This window comes from Balaenoptera ricei, chromosome 1, assembly GCF_028023285.1.
Source record: "Balaenoptera ricei isolate mBalRic1 chromosome 1, mBalRic1.hap2, whole genome shotgun sequence".
In the NCBI taxonomy this organism is placed as follows: domain Eukaryota; kingdom Metazoa; phylum Chordata; class Mammalia; order Artiodactyla; family Balaenopteridae; genus Balaenoptera; species Balaenoptera ricei.
This window is the reverse complement of record NC_082639.1, coordinates 37,592,805-37,608,514: the sequence shown is the minus strand read 5'-3', so window position 1 is coordinate 37,608,514 and position 15,710 is coordinate 37,592,805. Positions and strand designations below refer to the sequence as shown.

Sequence of the window (15,710 nt, the reverse complement as noted above, 5' to 3'; positions counted from 1 at the left end):
TTCCTACTCAACAAATAATTATTAAGCAGACACTTTGTGTCAACGGCCAGTTTAGGTGAACTTCAAAAAGGAGAAGTTGTCCTGTGAAGGGGCAGAAAAGTTGTCTAAAGTCTTCTGTAGTACTTGGCACAAGTAGCTACTTCATACATGTTTATTAAATGAATTACTAACTTGTAAAAGTATTAGTTGAGTGCTTAGCTTTTCTACAAATGATAGTTCTCTTTTCCTTCATCCCTGACCTCTCCCATTTTCTACATCTTATCAGTCACCATGACCTGACCATTTTACCTCTTACTACCCTGAATGCATTTACCTTAGGCCAGTTCCTTCTGCCATTGCCATCTCTTTCGCCACAACCTTCTAAACTAGTCTCCCTGTCAGTTTTGTTCCTCACGTTAAATCCATACTGTCCATATTGCGAGCCAGAGTGGTCCTTTTAAAATACAGATCTCTTTTTTAACCATCTTAGCAATTTTTAAGTGTACAATTCAATAGTTAGTATTAAATATGTTTTTATTGTTGTGCAACAGATTTCTGGATCTTCTTCATCTTGCAAAATGAAACTCTATACTATTTTTTTTTTAATTACTGCATTTTATTTATTTATTTATTTATTTATGGCTGTGTTGGGTCTTCGTGTCTGTGCAAGGGCTTTCTCTAGTTGTGGCAAGTGGGGGCCACTCTTCATCGCGGTGCGCGGGCCTCTCACTATTGCGGCCTCTCCCTTTGCGGAGCACAGGCTCCAGGCGCGCAGGCTCAGTAATTGTAGCTCACGGGCCTAGTTGCTCCGCGGCATGTGGGATCTTCCCAAACCAGGGCTCGAACCCGTGTCCCCTGCATTGGCAGGCAGATTCTCAACCACTGTGCCACCAGGGAAGCCGGAGACTCTATACTATTAAACAACTCCCCATTTCCCCCTTCCTCCAGTCCCTGGTAACCACTATTCTATTTTCTGTTTCTATGATTCTGACAACTCTAGGTACCTCAGAAAAGTGGAATCACACAGTATTTGTCTTTTTGTGACTGGCTCATTTTTCTTAGCTTAGTGTCCTAAAGGTTCATCCATGTTGTAACATGTGACAGGATTTCCATCCTTTTTAAGCCTGAATAATATTCCATTGTAAGTATATATGTACTATATTATACTTATCTATTCATCTGTCGATGGACATTTGGGTTGCTTTTACCTCTTGACTATTGTGAATGATACTGCTTTGAACATAGGTGTGCATATGTCTCTCTGAGACCCTGTTTTCAGTTTTTTTGCATATATACCCAGAAGTGGAATTGCTGAATGATATAATCGTTCTATTTTTAATTTTTTGAGGAACCACCATACTGTTTTCCATAGCTATTATACCATTTTACAGTCCCACCAATAGTGCACAAGGGTTCTAATTTCTCCACATCCTTATCAACACTTGCTGTTTCCTGGGTTTTTTTTTTTTTTTTAATAGTTGCATTCTAATGGGTGTGAGGTGATATCTCACTGTGGTTTTCATTTGCATTTCTCCATCTCTAATTTGTTGCAGAGACTATCCTTTCCCCTTGATACATGAGGGTGTATTTCTGGGCTTTCTATTCTATTCCATTAGTCTATATGTCTGTCTTTTTGCCAACACCACAGTGTTTAATACAAATCTAATTTTGTTTTCCTTGCATAAACCCTTCTATGGCTCCTCATTGCCCTCAGGGTAAAGTCAAAACATCTAATCCTGGTACTCATTATCTCTGTGGCCTCACTGCTCATTCTTCTCTGACCTGTTGGTTCTTGTCTCAGTTGTGCACTACAGCTGTACTGAACCTGTTTCTCTTTCAGTTCCACAAATGGGATGTGACCCTTTCCACCTCTGGGTCTCTGCCCCAGCTCTTCCCTCTGCCTAGGACACAATCCTTCCATCTCCCAATGGTCTGGCCAACTCTTATTTAACCTTCAGGACTCAGCTTAGCTATTACTATCTTAGGGAAGCCTTTTCTAATCTCCCAAGATTAGTTAGGTACCCCTCCTACATGCTCCCATAATACAATAGTATTTATCATTGACTTTAATTCACTGTTTGCTTGTGTATGTAGTTTATAAATTCCTTGAGGGCAAGGGCTGTTTTGTTTGCATTGACATCCACTGGGTCCTGCATAGTGCCTGACAATGATAGCTGCTTATCATATATATTTTTTAATACCATCTTTTAAAATTTTTTAATTAATTAATTAATTAATTTGGGTTGTGCCAGGTTTAGTTGTGGCACGTGGCATCTTTGTTGCGGCATGCAGGATCTCTAGTTGTGGCATGCAGGATCTAGTTCCCCGACCAGGGATTGAACCTGGGCCCCCTGCATTGGGAGCACAGAGTCTTAACCACTGGACCACCAGGGAAGTCCCTTATCATATTTGTTGATTGAATGAATAAATGAATAATCAGTGGCATTTTCTAGCTCAAAAGCATTCAGTGATTTCCTGGCTGATTACAGTATAGTTTTGTAACCTTAATTGCTTACCAGAATTGCTTAAGAGCTTTTTAGAAAGTGCAGATGCCAGGACTTCACACAAGGCCTATTGGGTTAAAGTCTTAGGTGAGGCCCAGGCATCTGTTTTTAAAAATAAATTAATAAAGTGCCATAAGTTATTTTGATGCACAGCTAGTGTTAAAACATGGAACTCAGGATAAACTCTTAGCCTGATATTTGGTCCTCTGTGCTCTAGCATCATCCTGCCTTTTTTTTTTTCTAGTTCTCCTCCTCTTTAACAAGTACTCTGTAACTCAGGCAAACTGGGTTTAATGTGTTTACTAAACACTGTGTGTTTTCCTGCCTCTTTATTCATATTATTTCTTCAGCCCAGAATACACTCTTTCCCTTTATCCTATGGAAATCTTCCCTCCCTTCAAGACTTGGCTCAAAGTCCACTTATTCCTCCATAAAACCTTTCCTGATTCTCTGCCACTGCTAAACCTCCCTACCTCTCCGTTATGTAGTCAAAATGTTTCCCTCCATCGACCTTCTCTTACAGTTTTTTTGGCACCTCTTATTAAACATTTTGCCATATACTGAAGTTATTTTTGCTTTAGTTTCCCTGCACAAGTGTAAGCTCCTAGATTAGAGGAGGAACCCAGGCTTGAGGGTCAAAAGACTTGGGTACAAATCCAGGTTCCACCATTACTAGTTGAATAACCATAGACAAGTTATTTAAATCTCTGGGCTTGATTTCCTCATTCATAAGAAAAGGATGACAGGGCTTCCCTGGTGGCGCAGTGGTTAAGAATCTGCCTGCCAATGCAAGGGAAACGGTTCGATCCCTGCTCTGGGAACATCCCACCTGCCGCGGAGCAACTAAGCCCGTGCACCACAACTACTGAAGCCTGCGTGCTCTAGAGCCTGTGCTCGGCAACAAAAGAAGTCCGCGCACGCAACGAAGAGTAGCCCCCGCTCGCCGCAACTAGAGAAAGCCTGCGCGCAGCAACGAAGACCCAACACAGCCAAAATAAATAAATTAATAAATAAAATAAATAAATTTATTAAAAGAACAAAAAGAAAAGGATGACAGAATGTTTAAAGATCTTGCAAAGTTCAAATGAGGTAACTGTGAAAGTGCTATGTAAAACCAGTTGCTGGCTATTATATAATGGCAGGGATAGTGTCTTACTTATCTGTATGCTCCTAATCTCCCAGCAGTACCTTGTGTTTAGGACACTCTTTTATAGACATTGGCTGAATGATTGGATAGGGAGAAAGGAAGCAAACAACAAACATTTTATGTTGTCTAAAAAGTGAAGTTGAGGTAAATTTTCCAATGCATTTTAGTACCTGTATGAATGGCTGGAACTCTTGCCTCATGAATGGAGTAATTTCTAAATGGCCTCTTACATTGTTCAATTGTAAGGCCTCTTGCATAGTCATCCTTTTCCTCTGTAACTAATTTGCTCAACAGTTTCTTTTCTACCCAGATTAGCTAGTCAATCAAACATACATTTCTGGTACACCCAGAAGGAACAGAACTGAGCACTAACTTACAAATAAAACAACAGACATGTTACTTACCTGATAAGTCTTTAAGTCAACTAAGGTGTTTGGATGAGAAAATATTTCATTTTTTTAACCAATAATTTATTGTACTTGGCAGTATCAGGGACACTTTTTTAAAAAAATAACTTTTTTCTGATTATAAAATCATACATGCTCGTTAGAGAAATAGCTAATATATATGGAATGTAAAGTTTTGCATGCATTTTCTTTTTTCATCCTATGACAACCCTGTGAGGTATAGCTATTATGATTGCTATTTTATATAAAAAGAAGCTAAGGATTAGATTAAATAATAGCTGAAAAGCTCTTTTTCCATTTTTACCTACTTAACTCAATTTTCAAGTCTTAGTTTAAATTTTCACTTTACTATAGTGGCTTTTCCCAATGATCTCCCTCCATCTAGGTCTTTACTTAGATTATTATTCTCTTTGATAGCACTCTTTCCTTTTTCATGGTAGCACATCTCATAACATATAGTTCTTCATTTATTTGAATGTTTGTTTATTGTCTCTCTCATATGTCAGTTCCAGTAGGACTGGGACCATGTTCTGTTTTGTTTACCACTAGCAACAAATAGGTAACAGGTCATTGAAGAGCTTGGGGTTGGTGGAGGAAGTAGCAGGCTTCCTCAGGCACTGCCGTTACATTAAGCTCAGGAAGCTAAAGACCACATTCTTAGATGTTGGAAAGTTGGAGTGAGTATTGGTTAGAGGGCACCACAGTTAAGGAGGACAGTTGTGTTTAGTATGATTACTCTCTTCCCTAACAATTCTCTTCATAAAGCTAATATGGGTTACTTTGGCCCCTTGGCAAGGATGTTATAGAAGGACTTCAATTGTATGATGTGGGGCTTAGAATGGACTGCCTTTCAGGTCTATCCCATCATATTATATTGTTATTCCATACCCTTGGGCATTATTTTCCTCATGAGTATGTACCTTTGAAAAAACTGTTGATCCATCCATGAGATAAGTAAGGACAATGTATATATGTTGATACTGACTAGCTTATCCTGTACATAAGGTCATAGAAATACTTTTCTGAGAATACCTAAAAGAAAAGGAGATATTCATGAAGATTAGGGAGAAGAAGATTAAAAATTTGAGAGAGAGAAAGAGGCTGCATCATAGGGCCTTATAGGCCATGGTGAGGATTTTGAATTTTGTTTTAAATACAGCAGGAAGCAGTTGAAGGATTTTAGACAGGAGAGTAGTAGGATACAATTTGCATTTTAAAATAGCACTTTGGCTGCTCTGGAGAATTGACTGTAGAGGGACAGAAGTGAGGGCAAGGAGACCAGTGAGGAGAAACTTATAGATTATATGAGAGATGTGGGTAGCTTGAATTGCGGTGGTATCTGTGAAGATTTTTAAAGATCTGTTTTACAAATAGAAAGACAAGGTCTTGTGACTTAGGTAAGAAAGAAGAGTGAGGAATCAAACGATGCCCATTTTCTAGGTGGGTGGTTGTTTCATTTACTGAGATGTGGAAAACTTGGAGAGTGCTGCTGGAGAACTTCCTCAGCTGTGTGTGTATTACCTGGGATTTTTTTTTTTTTTTTTAACATAACACTGTAATCGGCATAGTCTCTTTGCTACGGAAGACCAGACTCAGTCTTTGAGCTTTTCAGGGATAACACATCACTACATCTTAAAGCCCTTCCTTGGACAAGAGCTTTCTGGCCTAAGGTCTGAAGACTGAGGTAGCTGATGAGAGCTGATTCATGGAGAGTGTAGAAGGGATTTCTATATGTAGATAGATAGTTAGGGACACTTAATTCTTTCATTAATTCAATTAGTATTTATTGGGGCTTATTCTGCTAGACACTGATCTAGGAATGGCATTGAACCTCTTCTCGGTGAACTCAAGAAGTGAAGTTAATTGTGCGTTAGGACTTTCAGAATTTATTTGCAAAGGGTTTAGAATTCAGTGATATGGTCATTCTCTGCTTTTAGTCATTTAGAAAAATGTTTTAGAATTTAGCATCCCTAGAATGCTTCTGAGTGACATGATATCCAGATCTGCTGCTTTGTTTGAATTGAGAGTTGGCCTTAGACCAGCATTAGCTGCTTCCCAGAGAGTCCAGTGGCTGATAGAGGAAAGATAATTTGGAACATGTTGGTAAAATAAATCTGGACTTAACTTCACTCAAGATTAATCATCTGATTTTTCTCATTTACTCTCTCTCTTTTTTTTTTTTTTTTTTTTGGCCGTACAGTATGCAGGATCTTAGTTCCCCAACCAGGAATTGAACCCATGCCCCCTGCACTGGAAGCGCAGAGTCCTAACCACTGGACCGCCAGGGAATTACAGAGGGCACATCATTCTGACACTTGAGATGGTCTGAAACCAAAGAAAAGGCTCTCTCTTTTTCCTTACAGCTGTAGATACTTATGTATACACCAGACCTCAAGTCTGTTTTCTCTGCAGTAGAATCAGAACTGGCTGAGTCCTCTGTTTCCACCCCTTCCTTTGATAACTCCAACTAGTCTTTGTGAATTTTTGTGAACTTGCGGGTAATTAGTTACCTATCTGACCCTTAGCCTTCAGAGGAGATTTCTGCCTGTACTTGGAGTGACTATTGGGTTGGGAAGTTGTCTTCCACATAGCAAATTGGAAACCTTTCCTCCCTTTCTACCCCCCTACCTACCGTTTGCCACTAGAAGATACCATTTGAGCTTATAGTTGCCTCTAACTTTTGCTTGACTTCTTCCTTACCCAGAGACCAAGTAGTGTGTTGATATGGGCAGAAGAGGTAGAAGAAATGATTAGCTCATTTGAGGACAGAGTCTCCTTTGATATAAATCACCTTAATTAGAAACTTAACCTCTTTTGGTTTCCATTTTTCATTTTGTCCACTGTCAAGCCCTTACTCCTGAGATCTGCTAAGGGGAGGCAGGATGTGTTGTCTTCCTTAATAGATTGCTTTGTTCACTCTGAGCCCAATCACCAGGTGAATGTCAGAGGTTCCTGTCTGAAGCTGGAGAATGTGGGGTTGTAGTAGATGTGGGGTAGCAAGCTGGAGGGAAGAATGTTTTTAAACATGACCTTAATATCCATGTTGCTGGTAGAGATATTATGGACTTGGGGATAGGAAAGCAAGCTGGATGGAGTAGTCAGGAGCCCTGGGCTGATCGTAAATCATGTCTGAAACCATCGATTGCTAGTAGAGCTTTATGGGGCAAAGAAAATAGTCTTATTATTATCTTAGTTCATTTCTTTGAGAAGATTTGTTTTACAGATTTATCTTTTAATGTTTATTTAAACAAATTTGATTTTGATTATCAGATGTTTGCTGTAAGAATTAAAAATCTGTGGGAAAAGTTTAGTCGTTCCTTTTTTTTTTTTTTTTTTGTCTGTGTTGGGTCTTAGTTGGGGCACACAGGATCTTCGTTGCGGTATGCGGGGTCTTTCTTTGTGGTATTCAGGGTCTTTAGTTGTGGTGCATTGGCTGTCTATTTGTGGCACGTGGGCTCAGTAGTTGTGGCGCGAGGGCTTAGTTGTCCTTCGGCATGTGGGATCTTAGTTCTCCGACCAGGGATCGAACCTGTGTCCCCTGCATTGGAAGGTGGGTTCTTAACCATTGGACCACCAGGGATGTCCCAGTCATACTTTTTTGAATCTTGTGGGTAAACAGTCATTTTGTTGTTTATGGTAGTTTACGTGCATAGAAAAACACTCTTACTACTTCAGGTGCGTTAAACAAACATGTTCTTAAAGTGGTGAATGGGTTATACTAAGTGTCTGTGGGAAGTGTGAGGAAAGAGGGGGCAATATCTTTATGGCCTCTTCTACTTGGCTTTCAGCTACTGATAAAAGAAATACCCTCTATAATTTTCAAAAGGAGATCTTAGATATATTTTTTAAGTCCATATGATTCTGACCATTTTAAGGAATCTGCTGACAGTGTCAAAGGATCCTTAATTTCATATTACTGAGTGGCCAAACACACTGTTTTGTATTTTGCTTTAAATTCATTGCTACCATAGTATCTGCCATATAGTAAGCATTATTAAATGTTTGTTTTGCATGATATTTATCAGAAAATTCCTCTAAAAGCACATTTCTCTTTTTGATCTTAAGTTACATTAATGACAGAATTGGGAGGGCTTCAAATAAAAGAGGGAACTTAAAATCTGCCTCTATTTATTTAAATGTACTTAATCATTCATTTATTAATTCAACAATTTATTGTTTGTGTCACTGGATACTGGGCTTACAGAGTTGAGAAAGATCTGGTCCCTGCCATCAAGGTTATAGTACAACATGATAAGCAATAGTAGAAATACATACAGGGGACAAAAGTGGCACAAAGTATGGGATGGGGTATCAGGAAATGCTTTCCAAAATAAGAGACTCAAGCTGGGTTTAGAAGGATGAATAAGAATTAGCAAAGCTGTGAAGGGGAAGAAGAGTATTCTGGGCAGTAAACATATATGAAGGCAGAGAGAGTGAAACATTTAAATATTCTGAAACACATTTTGGGTTCCCTTTCTCTTTGAATCAGTTCATTACTACTGACTGTTTGAGTCAGGCAGGTCCCGGTGGACCTCCTGGAGTGGAGGCTGAACCGTGGCAAACTCAGGCCTTGGCAGATGTGTGGATGTGCACTTGCAGTGGCTGTGGAACCTCGAGCTGAGAACAGGAGGCTCCTTTGGAGCATGAGCCTCCCACAGGGCGCTCTTGGGATGCCTGTCCCAGAATTACCCAGGGCAGTAACAAAGCTTTCTTTTCTTTAAACCAAGCCAGCAGGATGGGATGTCTGCTAGCCTTTGTGTTTGGAGCCAACCAACAAATATACAGTGGCCAGCACAATGGCATTGTTGGGCTTCAGTGAAAACTAGGTCGGGGCCCAGGCCCTCCTCTGCAGAGGGCCCATCCAGAGAAGAGGTTTGACAAGCCACTGATTTGGCTATTTGGCATTGATGCTGGTTTCTGATGGGCTTCTGACTTACTTTTGGTATATAAGATTGTAGGATCTCTTCCCCTTGTTTCTCTCAACACATCTATTTGGAATCTCTGAGTTGCCTTTGACTCTTTTTCCTCAGTTCTCATATCTACCACTCAGTTGCTGAATCCTTTAGATTCTACCTCTGCTTATTCTAACTCTAGCCCACTTTTTCATGCCTATGATAGCATTCTAAGTCAGGCATTTGGTCGTCTCTCATCTGGACTGATGCAGTACCCTTCAAACCTCCCTCTAGCTCCTCCTCTATCCTGCTACCACCATGAGCTTTCTAAAATGTAGTTTTGGTCATGTATTAGTTTCCTAGGGCTGCCATAACAAAGCACCACAATGTGAGTGGCTTATAAAGACAGAAATTTATTCCCTCATAGTTCTGAAAGCTAGAAGTCTGAAATCAAAATGTTGGCAGGGTCTTGCTTTCTCTGAAGGCTCTAGGGGAAGATCCTGCCTTGCTTCTTCCTAGTTTCTCTTGGTGTTCCTTGGCTTACAGATGCATCACTCAAACCTTTGCCTCCATCGATACATGACATTCTCCTTGTATGTCTGTGTCTCCTCTCCTCTTTTTGTTAAGATACTGGATTAAGGATCCACCTTACTCCAATAGGACCTCATCTTACTTGATTACATCTGCAAAGACCTTATTTTCAAATAAGGTCACATTCACAGGTACCAGGGGTTAGGAATTGAGCCTATCTTTTTGGGAGACATAGTTCAACACACAATAGATTATATTATACCTTTACCTATAAACCTTTAGTGGTCCCCATGATCTGCTAAGTTAACTATAGATGTTTCATCTTGGTGTTACAGAACTTCTACACTAACAATAAATATAATAATAATAGCAATAATAACAACTAACATATTGAGAACTTCCTTTGACATTGTTCTAAGCATTCTACACATCAGTTCATTAAATCTTCATAATTCTATGGATTAGGTTCTATTATTATTCCCATTTTATAGATGAATGTTAAAGAGTAACTAACCCAGGGTCACACAACTAGTCAGAGATGAGGTTCAATCCTAGGCAGTCTAACTCTGCAGTTTGTGGGCTTCACCACTATAATGTACTGCCCAGCTTTACTTTTTAGCTTTATCCCTTCTCCCCTACTTATATTTTATGCAGGGAAAGAAAAACAAAAAGGAATAACTACTAATCTCTGCACTTTATCTTTGTGTTCCTTATGCATAAAATGTCTTTTTTACTCCCAACCCTATATATGGGCTTCCAGGAAACAGATCTGAATCCTCAATGGGTGGTTAGCCAGGCCTATGTGGGGGAAGGTATTCCAGGTAAAGGGACCAGCAATGTGCACAAACGTGCAAGTAAGGAGGGGTCAGACCCTTATAAGCAGGAGTGAAAGACTTTGTATGCCATGCTAAGGATTGTGGATTTTATCCTAAGAGTAATAGGGCATCAGTGAATAATTTTAACAAGGGAGTGGCTTCAGTTGGCATTTTAGAAGGTTAATCTTGGCTGTATTAAGGAAAATGGATTGGAATGAGAGCTAAGTCTGTTCAAGATGTAAGAAGGGGAAAAGGGGCTTCCCTGGTGGCGCAGTGGTTGAGAATCTGCCTGCCAATGCAGGGGACACGGGTTCGAGCCCTGGTCTGGGAAGATCCCACATGCCGCCGAGCAACTAGGCCCGTGAGCCACAATTGCTGAGCCTGCGCGTCTGGAGCCTGTGCTCCGCAACAAGAGAGGCCGCGATAGTGAGAGGCCTGTGCACCGCGATGAAGAGTGGCCCCCACTTGCCACAACTAGAGAAAGCCCTCGCACAGAAACAAAGACCCAACACAGCCATAAATAAATAAATATTAAAAAAAAAAAATCACAACCCTAAGAGGTACAGAAAATATTAAAAAAAAAAAAAAATAAAGAAGGGGAAAAGAAGACTAGTTAGAAAGCTAATGGCATAACCTAGGGGAGGGATGATGATGATTAGATATTGATAGTGGGGAGAATGAGTTGTGTACTGTGAGCTAAGCACTGTGCTAGACATACTTTGTATACCGTATCTCTTTTAATTATTCCCTACCTTTGATTAAATACCAAATCATATTGGTTCTACCTCTGAGATGTCTTCAGATATTAACCTCCTTTCCATTCTTGCTGCCATTGTCTTTCTCAGGCCTTTGTTACTTCTCACCTGGATGATTCCAGAAGCCTCCTAACTGTTCTCCCAGCCTCAATTCTTGACCTTTCCGTACAGTTTTTACATTACTGTTAGAATGATATTTCTGTGAAGCATGTCTGATCATTGTCCTGTATGAAAAAAAATTGTTAGTTGATTATATGTCATCTCTACTGGACTGTGAACTCGACTAGACTAGACTGTGAACTAAGGGCAGGGACTCGCCCCACTTAGTTTTATGTTTTTATGTAGTAGGTTTTCAGTGTTTGTGTAGGTGGATGGATAGATGAATGGGTCTACCTCAGGACAACTGTGCTAATTAAGTGGCAGCAAATGATCTCTGTTAGTTGGATGGCAGCACATTTATCTGCCTTGGGTAAGTGCCCTAGCTCTAGGCTATTTGGGTAGATTCTTCAAAAAAGGTACAATAATTCTTACAGTTGATGTTTTCTTCAGAACCTCTCCGAATATGTCTTTGAACCACTGTTCATAGATGTTTGTTTGATTACAGGTATCAGTACATTGATAATTCAAAGTTAAAAAAAAAAAGGTAACCGTTTGCCTTGTTCTTCTGACTGGTTATGATTGGGTGAGGTTATGGTGAGAATCAGCAAGAATTGAGAACAGGAGCCCTGGGTGTAGTGAATGTTACTTCAGGGAGAGGTAAGTATTGCCTAGTCCTGCTCCAGAATATTCTTTGTATGGGCATGTTTATGTGTCTGTCTGTGTCTGAATGGTACTGTCAGAGCCTATAGGGTGTATGTCGGAAGAACCATACTCTCAGCCTAGACAACTCTTAACTATCTTTTTAGGATCCAACTCAGGTGTTACTTTTTCTCTGAAACTTTCTAAACTCCTCAGTATCTACTTTCATACCCAAGTATTTACCTCTGCTAAAGGGTTATTAGTATTATTTAGTTACCTATGTGTATTTCATTGAACTTCTTTAAGGTGTAAACTGAGTGTTTACATACCTACATTTACTATGTGGTTGGGACTCTTCCAATCACTGGGAGATATAATGTTGATGTAAATGGACAGGTTCTTACTCTCATAAGGGGGTGACAGGAATGGGAGGAGCGCTTAATAAATCTTTGTAGAAATAACCTGAATTGATATTCCTTTTTTTTTTTTTTTGGCCACACCGTGAGGCTTGTGGGATCTTAGTTCCCCGGCAACCAGGGATTGAACCTGGGCCCATGGCAATGAAAGTGCCACTGGACGGCAAGGGAATTCCCTGAATTGATATTTCTGAGTGGAGAATTAAGTGTCCACTTACCCGTCCCTTTGATGATTTTCTAGGGTGTTGGCATATGATTTCTTACATACATAGTAATATTGTTTAGTCACCAAACACACATTTGTTTACTGAGTGCCTTCTAAGAAAAGAGTCTTTAATAAAATCAAGTATCAAACACAAATGAAATGGCAGAAACGCTAACATTTTATTAGACCATGAAGAGGAGAGGTTTTGGTGTAGGTAAAGTTGGGGAACAGTCACTTAGAGGTATTGAAGTACCTATAACACATTTGATTGGCTGATACTATAGTTTTCTGAACTTGAAAGTTTAAAAGAACAACAATAAAAGTTGTAAAATCTTCTCTCTCTAGTAGGTATTTAAATGTGTTGCCAGTGCCTTAGGTGGTTTTGTAGAGCTCCCAAGGGAGTGGTCTGGAAGAAAATGAAAGCAAAGCAGCTGTTATCCCCAGCCCGGAAAGCTGAATGTGCTGGAACAGTTGTTCTTGCCTCTGCTTCCCACAGAGGGATTTGTTCAGAACACACACCAGCTGAGTCTGCACAGGGAGTTGCTTATAGGGAAGTGGACATTCCGACTAATGGGCACACAGTGTAGCAACTTAGAAATCTTCCTTCTTGGCAGATCTCAAACTTCCTTTCCTCATACATGCAAAGGTCTTGAGACATTGAGAAGTTGTGGTTTCTGAGGGCCCAGAGGCTTATCAGCTCCACCAAAGTATTCACCAAAGGCAGGCAAGAGAAGTGGGTTGTAACAATAAATTCCATTTGGTTTTCCTCTCTGGATCTGGTTTGTGCTTTTTCCATCTTGCCAGGAAAAGTCAGAGCCCACTAGCCAGTGTGGTTCCTCACCTTGTCTCACCTCTCTCCTCTGCTCTCCACCCTGTGGCTTGGTCTGTGGATTTCTCAGGTTTTCAGAGACATGACTGGACAGAGTAATAAACATGTGTTTCTCTGAACCAGAATCAAGAGTCTCTGGCTTAGCCTGGCCCACAGAGAATACACATACAGGCTTTTCACCAGTCTTTTCTGCCTGGCCCTCAGGAGGAAGCCTGAGTGGCTCCCAAAGTCAGGCCTTCCATGTCACACTGTCACCACGCCAAAGAAGTGAACCACCACCTCTTCATATCTTTTTCACTCTCAGAGCTAAAGAAATTTGTCTGCATGTTTAGCTGTCAGCTTCATTGCCCCCATATAGCTTGGAATTTGCAAGTTCAGTTTCTTTTTAGCAAATGAGCACCTCAGACATAAACTGTGAACAGATTCAACTAGAGTGAAGAGACGAGGGCACTATGCTAATGCTGTCGTTATGCCTCGTTTTGAGATTTCCAAAGCTGGATTATCAAGCAAGATGAAGCAGATCAACAGGTTTCCCTTTTGAGAAGTTTGGCGTATCTTTAGCCATTCTCTCTGCCTTGCCAGACCTGATCCACTTCATCCAAGGATCTGAAGTGCTGCATCGTGCTGCCCCCAACTGGTTCTTTTTGGTGCTTATGTTACCACATCAGAAGATCTCATTATATGGAACTTATATTTTTTTCTTAGCACTTTCATGTATTTGTATTCCATTCTTATAATAACATTGTGAGGTATATGGATCATGGGTTATCATACCTACTTTTTATGTGGGAAAACTGAAGGGTAGCCTTATTAGTTGATTTGTCCAAAGTAAAATGGCTGTTGAGTCAGACTTGGACTAAAATTCAGATTTTAAAATGTGTGTGTGTGTGTGTACATATATATATATATATATATATATTTTTTTTTTTTTTTTTAATTTGGTTGCACTGGGTCTTAGTTGTGGCAGGTGGGCTCCTTAGTTGTGGCTCCAGGGCTCCTCAGTTGTGGCTCGCAGGCTCCTTAGTTGCAGCATGTGGGCTCCTTAGTTGTGGCTCCAGGGCTCCTTAGTTGCAACTCACGGGCTCCTTAGCTGTGGCATGCAAACTCTTAGTTGCGGCAGGCACGTGGGATCTAGTTCCTTGACCAGGGATAGAACCCGGGCCCCCTGCGTTGGGAGCGTGGAGTCTTATCCACTGCACCACCAGGGAAGTCCCTAAAATTCAGATTTCTTGCCTTCTATCCCATTAGGTTCCCTAGTCTTTTGTAAATTCAATATCACCCCCACTCCAAAAAAGTATTAAGAGCTTAATTTTAGGCTTAGAGGAATTTGCCCCTTTTTCTCCCTTGGAAAGAGGAGGGAGATAATACATCATGTAAGGTTTGAATAAATTCATGAATTTAATTGGCAAAAAATTTTGAGCTCCTGTACTGCATGAGGCTCTCTGTACCCAGACACCATGGCTCTCCAATGTAATGTAAGGGTAGAGCATGAACTCTGGAGCCAGACTGCCTGAGTTTGAACCCTGGCTCTGCTGCTTAATAATTGGGTAACCTTGAGCAAGCTGCTTAACCTCTAAATGCCTTTTGTAAAATGAGAATAATAGTACACTTACCTTAGGGTTATATGAAGATTAAGTGATGTAATTAATGGAAAGTTCTCAGAGTAGTGCCTGGCACAAAGCAAGTACCAAGTAAATAAATATTAGCTGCAGCTGCTGCTGCTATTTTTGTTATTATTATTTATTATCTCTATATAAATAGGCTTATTGGCTCTTTAAAAAAAAGGGCAAAGCAGCTCTTCATGGGTATGTAGGAATGACGAACAGCCAAATTTCTTGAAAGAGTACATCTTCATGTCGTTTCCCCTTAGCCTTATCTCCTACTCACTCCTCAATTCACTTTGATCTTACTCTGGTCTTAACCACTTTACTGAAACTGCTCTGGCCATGGTTGCCAGTGAATTCTCAGTTGCAAATTCAGTAGACACTTTTCAGGCTCATCTTACTTGATCTATAGCATTTGATACTATTGGTCATTTCCTCTTTGGAATGTTTTCCTCCTTTGGCTTCTGTGGTGACATTCTTGCTTGCTTCTTCTTCCTCTGCCTACTCCTTTAAATGCTACAGTTGCTTGGGATTCTGGTAATTTCCCACCTTACATGTTAACCCCTGGGCAGTTCCATACATTCCTTAGCCTCAGTGACTACTTCAGCTCAATGTCATTGCCTCCTAAATGTTAGTCTCTAGCCCAGACTTTGCTCCTAAACTTCAAACTGACTCTGTATAGGACATCTCCACATGTCCTTAAACCCAACATGTCCTACTTGAACTCACTATCTTTTAACATTGCCTCTTCTAAAAACCTGCTCCTCTCCCTGTATTCTGGATATTTAATAATGGCACCCAGGGACCAGTAGCCTGCGATCAACCTAGGAGCTTTTCATTGCCCTTATCCCCCCCATCCAGCATTCATCAAGTTTTTTTTGACTTTGC

The 15,710-nt window shown here is 40.4% G+C and overlaps 1 protein-coding gene across 2 annotated transcripts in view; it reads left to right on the top strand.

Annotated features, from left to right (window-relative positions):
* Positions 1–15,710, top strand: part of TESK2 (testis associated actin remodelling kinase 2) — a 130,804-nt gene that overhangs the window by 100,500 nt on the left and 14,594 nt on the right. The gene's annotated exons all lie outside the window — the stretch shown is intronic.